The 10,717-nt window shown below is 51.4% G+C and overlaps 1 long non-coding RNA gene across 1 annotated transcript in view; it reads right to left on the bottom strand.

The window, feature by feature from the left end:
- Positions 1 to 8,412, bottom strand: part of LOC138567269 (uncharacterized) — a 35,032-nt gene extending 26,620 nt beyond the window's left edge. The window contains exon 1 of the long non-coding RNA XR_011302149.1: positions 8,158 to 8,412. This is a non-coding gene — a long non-coding RNA (uncharacterized lncRNA). The remainder of the gene's footprint in view (positions 1 to 8,157) is intronic.
- Positions 8,413 to 10,717: the final 2,305 nt, after the last annotated feature.

The following is a 10,717-nucleotide window of genomic DNA, read 5'->3' on the forward strand; positions in this document are numbered from 1 at the left end:
TGACACCAGGGATAACGAAGCCCGGAGATGGCACTTTAGCACTATGGACTACCGTCAAACCAAAGGGCGTAGGGGGCGTACACATTTACGGTTGAATGTCCATTTTGGGATGCCCAGGCCCTGTCATTGGAATCAGTGGTTTCCTGTTAGGAAACAAGATGGCCCCGGTGGCCTCTTGCTTTCTATCGCCTGTTACCTTACTTTTCCCAAAGTCACAGGAAGCCCTGACTCTGTCCCTTCTCCCTGACTGGCTGTTGGGTGGAAGTTCCATATATGGTGTTGTGGGGGAAGTCCAGGCCAGACTGGCTGGAGCCTTCCCAATCACTGTATGTTGTGGGTACGCCCTTGGGGTGGGACCTAGGGGAATGGAGTGTGTGACGAATACACATTCTGTGTTATGGGTGTCTAGTATCTGGCGTTTGACACAATGACTGAGACAGCCCTGCCCAAAACTGGTATGAATGCAGTGTGTAGTGCTGAATGGCATGGTACTTGGCCGAATCCACATTCTGTGTTGTGAGTGTCTGGATGGAGAAGAATGGCCTGAATGCACTGTGCGCCTGATTGGCTGCCTGACTGCCCTTCTGAGTGATTGGTTGCCTGAGTGTGACCCAGCAGAATGAATGGGAGATCAACAGTATATCTGGGGGCCTTTCACTACTAGAAATCGCTCAGAAGCTGAAGTAGAAACTGACATCGAAACTGATGCAGTTCAGAAGCTGAAGTTGAAACCTATGCTTACCTTTGAAGCCCACTGGAAGAAGAACTGCTGCTGCTGTCCTTCGCTAATCTGAAAGCTGCTGTGCCTTCAAGGAACTGATCCAAGCGAGGACCTGGCTAGGAGATCTCTTCCCGAGCTACAAGGGGCCATTGTGCACCAGCCGATCTTTGCCAAAGCTCCCTGGTAGACAGACCTACGAAAGGGACCGCCGAGGAGATCAAAGAGAAACACCGGACAGCCGTCCGCCGTCGCCGACCTGAGCCACAGAGCCCCCTTTGCCTAAGAACATTTGATCCAAGGACTGGGACTAGAAATTGGTATGCTTCAGTCTGGTCTTCTGGGTGTATTGCTGTCCATGTAGAGATCTTTCTTGTATGGCCGTCGGTGTGGTTGCTGTGGTCAAATCATTAGGCTTGCTTTTTTGGTGTGGTTTTGCATACTGCATCAGTAATGCTTAGAACGTCAATCTCTGCGGTTCACTATCCTGTTCAGGAAAGCATGGTAGCCTACTAACCCTTGATTTGCCAGCTTCTTCAGACTGTTGAATGCTCTTTGCCCTAGTGGGCTCATATTGTTGGATCTGTCCACAATGTATGAGCTGGTTGGAAAATTGGCAAAGTTCTTTGCTTCAACTGGCTGCTTTTTTGTTCTGGATTTCTATTCACCGGGTGTACGCTGATTATGCCCTAAATTTTGTTGAAGCACTTATGGAGCAACAGGTGTTTCTTCAGGGAGTGTGCAAAGCGGTCTCCTTTGTTACCCAGGATTTACTCTTCATCGCAAACTTTGTGTGGTGTACTGACTGTTGGATTATGATCAGATGACGGATGGACCAATTTATACTTTTGTTCCCTGCCCCACACTTCAGAGGGTTGCCCTTCATCATGCTGGATGCTTGTGGGCAGAGGCTGGGGGGGCTTGCAATTTGTAAGCAAATGACAGATCTTTGACCGGTGCTTGTCTGCAGGACTTGGAATGTTAAGCTACATCCTTTTTGCGGGCCTTATTGCAATTTATCCAGCATTCTGCTTTGCAGGTAGTGAATAATGCATACGTGGTACCTCCAGCATTTGCTTTAAAATTGTGATTTTTCCCTTTTATAGTCTGTGTGTGTCTGTGTGTGTGTGAAGCTCAGATTCCTATTAAGGATGCAGGTGCTATCTTATACCTGTTGCTCATTCCTGGTCTGATTGGAATCAGGGGTGTTGGCGGAGGTCCTGGCCCACGCGCCACAATCCGATCAGGCATTCCCCTTCAGAAAGATGTCCTTTCGTGGCTAAAAAGTTCTGTGAGAAGCCACAGGCCAACGCCCAGATGAACAAGAAATTGGACAGCCGCTTTAGGCTACTGGATGGGGAACCAGTCCTCCTGGCCTCCCACCCTCAACCACACTCTTCAGTTGTGGCAGCAGCCTCTTTGGAATCCAAGCCATCCTCGTTGTCGTCCACAGCAGGGGCCGCCTCTACCTGTCTATCCAAGGAGGACAGGGCCCTCGAGTCTATTCGGCAGGAGATGTTATCTCAACGCTGGGCTGCACTTGCGACAGGCCAACGCTGATACCCTTCTAGCCACGGTGAACTAGAAGCTGTGGCGAGAGATCGGGGGAGTTCCTGCCCGACATACACCCGGAGAGACAGGCCTCTATTAAAGCCAGGCTGACAGAGACCTGCGCAGTTGCGCAGGACCTCATGGGGTCTTTGGTCTCGCACATCGACACAGCCAGTAGATGCCTCTGCCTGGGGGTCTAGAGGAGGTGGACGGCGTAGATGCTTGCCACAAGGTTCTCCTTAGATGTAAAGGAGAGGAGTCTAGACCTTCAGTTCGAAGGGACGGACCTCTTTCATTCGACCACCGATGACAAGCTGACAGTAAAGAAGACCTCAACGCAAACTGCCAAGTCCCTGGCCATCCTGACCAAACCTGGGCAGAAGTCCTTCCCTCAAACCCAGGGCAGGTCCGACTTCAAACCCTGCTCCATCAGCAGCTTGAAGGGGTTCAGGGACCATGATACGCTGCAGCCTGACTGATCCCCCAGCGACCACAGGAGGAAGCAGCAGAGGACCTTGCACCGCTTTTTCCGCTCCTCCTCCTCCGCTCCTACCTCGGACGCCAAGAAGCAATGACGTGACGGTCAGGTAACACAGCTCGCTGGTGGGGGCCGGCTGGCTCTCTTCGCGGCTGCACTGGCTTCTGTCTTCCTCTTCTTTTTCCTCTACCCTCTTCTCCTCTGCTTCAGAGAGGGTCCCCGGCACTGTTGCGGGAGATCCTTCTTCTTTTGGACATGCAGGTGTTGGAGCCGGTTCCTCAGTCAGATATGGGCTCCGACCTCTACTACAGGATTTTTGCAGTACCCAGAAACAACCAGGCTTGTTTGAGGGTAGTGTAAGGAACTCATGGTGTCAACAGTAAAGACAGACAAGTGCTCACAGTTCAAGGGTGTTTATTAAACTGTATGCAGGTTGGAAAAACATCTAATCTAAACCTAAATCTACAATGGGAGTAAGCGTCGACCATCAAATGAAAATAGGCAGTCCTAATGGCATTGTGTCAAATAAAAAGGGCCTGGGCGGCGCTGTTGCGCTCGGTGAAGATGGCCACCTAAGTGAAGGCTCTGTGCTGGGAGGCATTATTCTTGTGGAAATCAGCGTTGGTGCGCCGTAGTCTACCGGGGGGACATCAACAGATTACTCCCATGCACCCAGTCTAATTATCAGCCGGGTCTGGAGACGAGAGCCGGCTCCGTTACGGAGCTTTGGGCGGCTGTTGGTGGACGGGGAGTCGGCATCGGCCTGATCCGACTGACGCTTCCGTGGGAGTGTCTGCTAGGGCCGGGCATCTGCGGCCTGCTGTGGGGGAGGCGCTCTGTGCCCGCCTGATTGGATTCCCCAGCACTGATCAAGCCGGATCCTCTGCGCCCAGGGATGGGGGGGGGGTGTACAGAGCTTCCCTAGGGGCTGCTACGGTTGCAGCGACATCGAACCCCGACCCTTGGAACCTGCGGCTTCTGGTGTGCAGCGTGGACTGCTGCCGCACTCGACCCTTCTGGCGCTGAGCGGGTCTGCTCTGCCGCTGCTCCGGGCTGGGGTGTGCTGGTGGGGGGCGCCCGCCGCAGCCTTCCTAACATCTACACACTTGGTGGGGTACCCCCCCTCCTGCGGCCCTGGACGGGTGGAGCCCGGAGCCCACGACACAGACGGTGAGTCCCTGGGGGCGGGTGGGCCTGGATCTGGCAACCACAGCTGAGGCTTCGTTTTCCCTGGGCTGGCCCTCCCCCCCCCCCCCCCCGGGGACACTGCGAGCCTCGCTGCGGCCTGTCCTGCCCCTGCCGGGGGTGCTGCTGTGCGGCGGGGGTGCTCATTCACTCCCCCACAATCTGTGTTTCTCCCGCGACTGCACAGGAGTTCGAGCTCCACGAGCCGCCAACTTGGGCCATAGGGGGCACGACTGAATGGTCATTGGCCTCTGGGTGCGCTGATGGTGGGCGGCCCTATACTTACTCAACATTGAAGATCACACCCTGCTCAGGCGCTGATCGAGCCTCAACAACCCCATCCCAGTTCATGCTGCTGCGACAGTGAAGGCTCCCATCCCTCTGCAATAGCCCAGAAATAGGTGGCTCTGATAGAGCTTGTTGATAGAGGGCTCTGGATCCCTGGGCTTCTCCACCCTCACCCACCTGCAGAATTCCTGCCTTGCGAACCTCAACAGGGGGGGCCACTCGGATGCAGTGTGTGTGGAGTCTGGCCAGGTTGCACAAAGCTTAAACTATCTACACCACCCACTCGCCCTACAACCCGGTGTTACGCTCACCTGGCTCCCACAAAGGCGTCGATCTGGACTGGACTGCTGTGACCTCCACCAATGTGACGCGTAGGGCCGAGATGACGACTGGACTGGCCCACTTAGCTTTGTTTGCTTGACCCGTAGGAATATTCTTCTGCAAATGGAGAAAGGGAATTAAATCCCCCCACCCCGCTGTTCTCCCCACTGATCACCTTGGATGTCCCCTCTTATAGTCTCGCCTGATGATTTGAAAAGATGAGCTCTCCATCCTGCATTGAGCGCAGGGGCGCGTGGATAACCAGTTACTTCACTGGCTCGAAGGAATTGGTGAGTTCCAGGACAATATTGACTCCGATATTCCTAGCAAGACGCCGTATGTAGTTCGTAAGAGTTCAAATGCCTGACTTTCACTCTTGTCCGATTCCTTGCAGGTTGCAGCTTGACCCTACTGAAGAGTTCCTCGTGGCAACCGGTAATGTTCTGGTAAGGATTTGTATTATCCAACACAGTTCGAAAAAATTATGTCCATATGTAACCTGTTGCTTTCTCCCTTATTCAAGCGCTGAGAGAAAGTATGAAGTCTCGGGGAATAATGCCTCCGGCAGTAAAATCAGGTAAGTCTTTTGTGGTGAGGAGGGTTTCCCTTGTTAGTCCCTTGTTTCACCTTGCTGTCCTTTTGTTTCCCCTTAGGGGCCGGGGTTCGGCTAGGATGCAGTGGAAGCTGTGCCGACCCGTGAAGAAGAATAATACCCCCAGTGGTAAAATCAGGGGTAAGTCTATAGGGGGTATTCCTCTGTGTATTCCCTTGGCTCACCTTGCTGTTCTTGTCTTCTCCTTAGGTGCCGGAGTGCGGCGGGAACATGCAGGAGGATGCGGTGAAATGTGAAGATGCGGCGAAGGCCGGTGAGTTCAGCGCGGCACTGCAGCTGGCGAGGCGGCGCGCATAAAACAACTTCTTTCTTCCAGCTCGAAGGCGCGATGGATCGGGAATTCAGGTAAGGATCAAAGGTATTGCTCTTGTTCTAACCTTTTCTCCTTCTTTCTCCCTTTTTCTAGGAGCTCCAAACTCGAGGCGGGTGTGGCAGAAGACTGGATGCAGACTTGCAGGCACGGTGAGCATTACGCTGCTGGATGCAGAATAACGCGAAGCGTGTGCTGTTCTTCGAGCGTGGTTTAAATAGCCCCCAAAGTAGTCCCAGGTAGGTATTCCTCCTCAGCCCCACCCGAGTAAAAAATAGTCCCTAGGTAAAATAGTCCCTTCCAAGCCTCGTTTGGCTTGGAGCTCAGGCAGCATGGTCTGCATCAGGTAAGTTTGCAGCATGGTCTGCATCAGGTAAGTTTTAATTTATGAGCCTGGCGCCTATGGCGCCAGGACTGACTCCATATGAGCCTGTGGAAACATAGGGTTAATAGGTTTAATGTACAGCTGCCCCTGCCCCTTGCCCCGCTGCCCCTGCCCCGTAGACCAGAAAGCATTTTCTGACAGCAGAAAGCATTTTCTGACGGGTTAATGCACTGCCCTGCACAACATAGGGTTAAAATAAATAATATGCCCTGTGGAAACATAGGGTTAATAGGGTTAATGAACAACTGCCCCTGCCCCTTGCCCCGCTGCCCCTGCCCCGTAGACCAGAAAGCATTTTCTGACAGCAGAAAGCATTTTCTGACAGGTTAATGCACTGCCCTGCACAACATAGGGTTAAAATAAATAATATGCCCTGTGGAAACATAGGGTTAATGAACAGCTGCCCCTGCCCCTTGCCCCTGCCCCGTAGACCAGAAAGCATTTTCTGACGGCAGAAAGCATTTTCTGACGGGTTAATGCACTGCGCTGCACAACATAGGGTTAAAATAAATAATATGCCCTGTGGAAACATAGGGTTAATAGGGTTAATGTACAGCTGCCCCTGCCCCGTAGACCAGAAAGCATTTTCTGACGGCAGAAAGCATTTTCTGACGGGTTAATGCACTGCGCTGCACAACATAGGGTTAAAATAAATAATATGCCCTGTGGAATCATAGGGTTAATAGGGTTAATGAACAGTTGCCCCTGCCCCTTGCCCCGCTGCCCCTGCCCCGTAGACCAGAAAGCATTTTCTGACGGCAGAAAGCATTTTCTGACGGGTTAATGCACTGCGCTGCACAACATAGGGTTAAAATAAATAATATGCCCTGTGGAATCATAGGGTTAATAGGGTTAATGAACAGCTGCCCCTGCCCCTTGCCCCGCTGCCCCTGCCCCGTAGACCAGAAAGCATTTTCTGACAGCAGAAAGCATTTTCTGACAGGTTAATGCACTGCCCTGCACAACATAGGGTTAAAATAAATAATATGCCCTGTGGAAACATAGGGTTAATGAACAGCTGCCCCTGCCCCTTGCCCCTGCCCCGTAGACCAGAAAGCATTTTCTGACGGCAGAAAGCATTTTCTGACGGGTTAATGCACTGCGCTGCACAACATAGGGTTAAAATAAATAATATGCCCTGTGGAAACATAGGGTTAATAGGGTTAATGTACAGCTGCCCCTGCCCCTGTCCCCGCTGCCCCTGCCCCGTAGACCAGAAAGCATTTTCTGACGGCAGAAAGCATTTTCTGACGGGTTAATGCACTGCGCTGCACAACATAGGGTTAAAATAAATAATATGCCCTGTGGAATCATAGGGTTAATAGGGTTAATGAACAGCTGCCCCTGCCCCTTGCCCCGCTGCCCCTGCCCCGTAGACCAGAAAGCATTTTCTGACGGCAGAAAGCATTTTCTGACGGGTTAATGCACTGCGCTGCACAACATAGGGTTAAAATAAATAATATGCCCTGTGGAATCATAGGGTTAATAGGGTTAATGAACAGCTGCCCCTGCCCCTTGCCCCGCTGCCCCTGCCCCGTAGACCAGAAAGCATTTTCTGACGGCAGAAAGCATTTTCTGACGGGTTAATGCACTGCGCTGCACAACATAGGGTTAAAATAAATAATATGCCCTGTGGAAACATAGGGTTAATAGGGTTAATGTACAGCTGCCCCTGCCCCTGTCCCCGCTGCCCCTGCCCCGTAGACCAGAAAGCATTTTCTGACGGCAGAAAGCATTTTCTGACGGGTTAATGCACTGCGCTGCACAACATAGGGTTAAAATAAATAATATGCCCTGTGGGAACATAGGGTTAATAGGGTTAATGTACAGCTGCCCCTGCACCTGTCCCCGCTGCCCCCGGCGGGCAGAAAGCATTTTCTGACGGGTAAGCAAAATCCGACGTTACAGTACCGTCGGATTTTGCTTTGCCATTGAAATTCACGCATGCGCAGTAGCAGCCTAAGCATTTTTCGACGATGAGCAGAATTCGACGTTACACCGGGGCACAGCCGCTGATATTCTCAAATCGTTTTCACATTCTGCCAGCCGCCCTGCATACGTCTAGCCGCCACTGTCACTGTGGCAAGCTGCATTAAAGCAGACAGCCAAGCTGCCTCTACACAAGCTGTTGGATTCAGAACACCATTTTATTTTAGAGGTTTCCCATTCATTTATGCATTCGTTGGACAAACGTGTTTCTGTTTTCAGCACAACTCTGCTCTGCACGGGAAGGGGCGTCTTCCAACGTTACGTTCTCATTGTTATTTGTTGGATTTACGGTCAATAGTTGCAAGCTTGCTTGACTTACTTGACTTGCTTGGCTCGGTTGTCGCTCGAATCCTTCCAATTGTAACTCTGAATTCCCACGGCGTAGTTGTGATCTTGTGCTCTGGGGTTGAGCTGGCTTCCCTCTTTCTCTCATGGTGGCATTGCTCATTTTCTCTGAGGGGCCACAAATGATAACGCCAGGAGGCTCTCCGCAGATCAAGATTTCGAAGGAGTCCAAGGACTCAAAAGACTGCTTGACTCAGCGACCGCTTCGCGGTGCGAGTCAGTATTTCACAGAGTCACGCCCAAAGGAAATGGAAATAGCAAACATACTCCGCTCCACGTACACGAACCACACGACTCCAAAGACTCTGCTGGGGAATTAGCATCCACATGCAATTCCACTCCATCCTACTACTCTACCTCCACTACTCCACCTACAGAACCCCAGCCCACTACCATATCCACCCCTCTATTCCATATCACCCCATTCTACCCATCAACCCACCTCACTACTCTACCCTAGTACTCATTCCATTATTTGAACCCACCCCACAATTCTACACCTACACCCTCACCCACTGCACCCTTCCCCGCTGCTATACCCACTACATTAACCATCCACTCATCTGCCTCACCCCACTCTACCCTCTCAACCTATCCCATCCCACCCCTCTCTAGTCTACCACAACCTCTACCTCACTCCATTCAACCCCTACCCACTTTCCCCTTTCCCCACCATACTCTAAACATGCCCCCACCTAATTCTTCCCCTACCTGCACCCAACTCTTCCTTTACACACCTCACTCTACCCTTGCCCCACCCTACATAATGTTTTCCCTATCTCCACCCACTCTACCCAGTACTCTACCTTCTCTACCCCACCCACTATACTCTACCCCACTACTCTTTTGCACCACACCACCCAACCAATCTGTCCACCATACTACACTGCCCACTCTACCACACCTCAATAGCCCTTTCTTGCCTCAAGTTACCCCTCCCACTTCACCTCATTTCAACCCACTTTACCCATACCCGTTACATTATCCCCACTTTACCGATAACCCCAGCTCACTCTATCCCTAACCCCAAAGTGCTCTAACCCAATCCCACACTACTCTACCCCCACTCTGCATCACCCCTCTACCCTCTTCTCTCACCCCCACTCTTAATAAACCCTCTACCACCAACCACCCCATTATTTTCCAACCCCACTCTATCCCAATCAGTTCTCACCCCACTACCCTAAAGCCCACCCACTCAATCCCCACCCACCAAGCCTACACTAATCTACCCCACCCCACTGCTCTTCCTTTTCTACTCCCACCCAACTCTTCCCCACCACACTCCAAACCCCCATCGTACCTCACCCTCATCTACCTTTGATCTTTTCTAATCCCACACACCACCTCACCCCACTCTGCCCCTAGAGCCCAACACTTGACCTTAACCCACTCTCCCTACCACACCTTGCTCACCCACCCTACCAATCCTATACCCACCTACTGCACCCCTGCCTACCAGCACCCATGCACCCATTCACCCTAGATCACCTCACCTATCCCCACTCATCCTGGCACGCCCATGCATACCAAGCTCATCCTTGCGTACTGCCTCTCTTCTTAACTCACCCCTACCCCTGCCAACCTACATCACCTCCGAAATCACCATGCTTACTGTAAAAGTTCTAAACATGTCTGCAACTTGGTATTTGTTGACACAAAATTAGTACACAATTGGCCTTATTACGAGGTTGGCGGTAACCCCATAATACCGTTTCCGCTGCCTGACATTCTGGCCAGGGATATCAGGCGGCGGAAATCTTAAGTCCCTATTCCCATAGAGTCCAATGGGACTCTATGGTAGTGGGGAAACGGAAGCACCATACTGTTGCTTACGGTGCCAGTGCTTCTGTGAAAACTAGGTCTATTACTATTGCTATATTGCTGCATACACTAACATACAGTCATGTTTGCAATCACTGGGTAAGTAGAACCCAAATATTTACATGTGTACCCATAAATGTAGCATGCAACAAACAATTGCACATGCCAACACTATTGGCTTTGCCAATGATTGTTTAGACTGGATATAAAGATAATCTATGGTTCGCTTTCCTGTCAATCACCCATATCCCAAAACCTTGTAGGCATGGATTAACTGTCACAATTGCGAGAAGAATTCGGACTCACCCTGACTTATGTCTCTGTCTTGCCTCGAAGAGATAGTGTCTTTTCCTGGATGAAGCCAGTTGGCACCCTGATTGAGCGAGGAACCGGGCAGCTTCCTCCAGCACATTCCCCAAGTAGGGGAAGGATAGAAAACTCCAATGGAATCTGGTGGAGAAGGCAAGCTGGAAGAAGGAGAATATTCCTATGATTCCAAGGAGCAGGCTGGTCAGGAGCAGATTCGAAAGGCTCAGGATTCCAAGCAGAATTCAAGGAGGAATGGTAAAGGAGATTCCAAGAAGACAGGCGATCAAGGGAAAACAAATGGGAAACAGGCTGAAGAAAGGAAGAAAAGAACAGAATAATGCGAGGAAAGGTACATTCATCTGGCTCCAATACATGAAGTGTTGCAACGCAGCTTGCAGAAG

Source organism: Ambystoma mexicanum, chromosome 2p (genome assembly GCF_040938575.1).
Source record: "Ambystoma mexicanum isolate Mex_15411 chromosome 2p, UKY_AmexF1_1, whole genome shotgun sequence".
Classification (NCBI taxonomy): Eukaryota; Metazoa; Chordata; class Amphibia; order Caudata; family Ambystomatidae; genus Ambystoma; species Ambystoma mexicanum.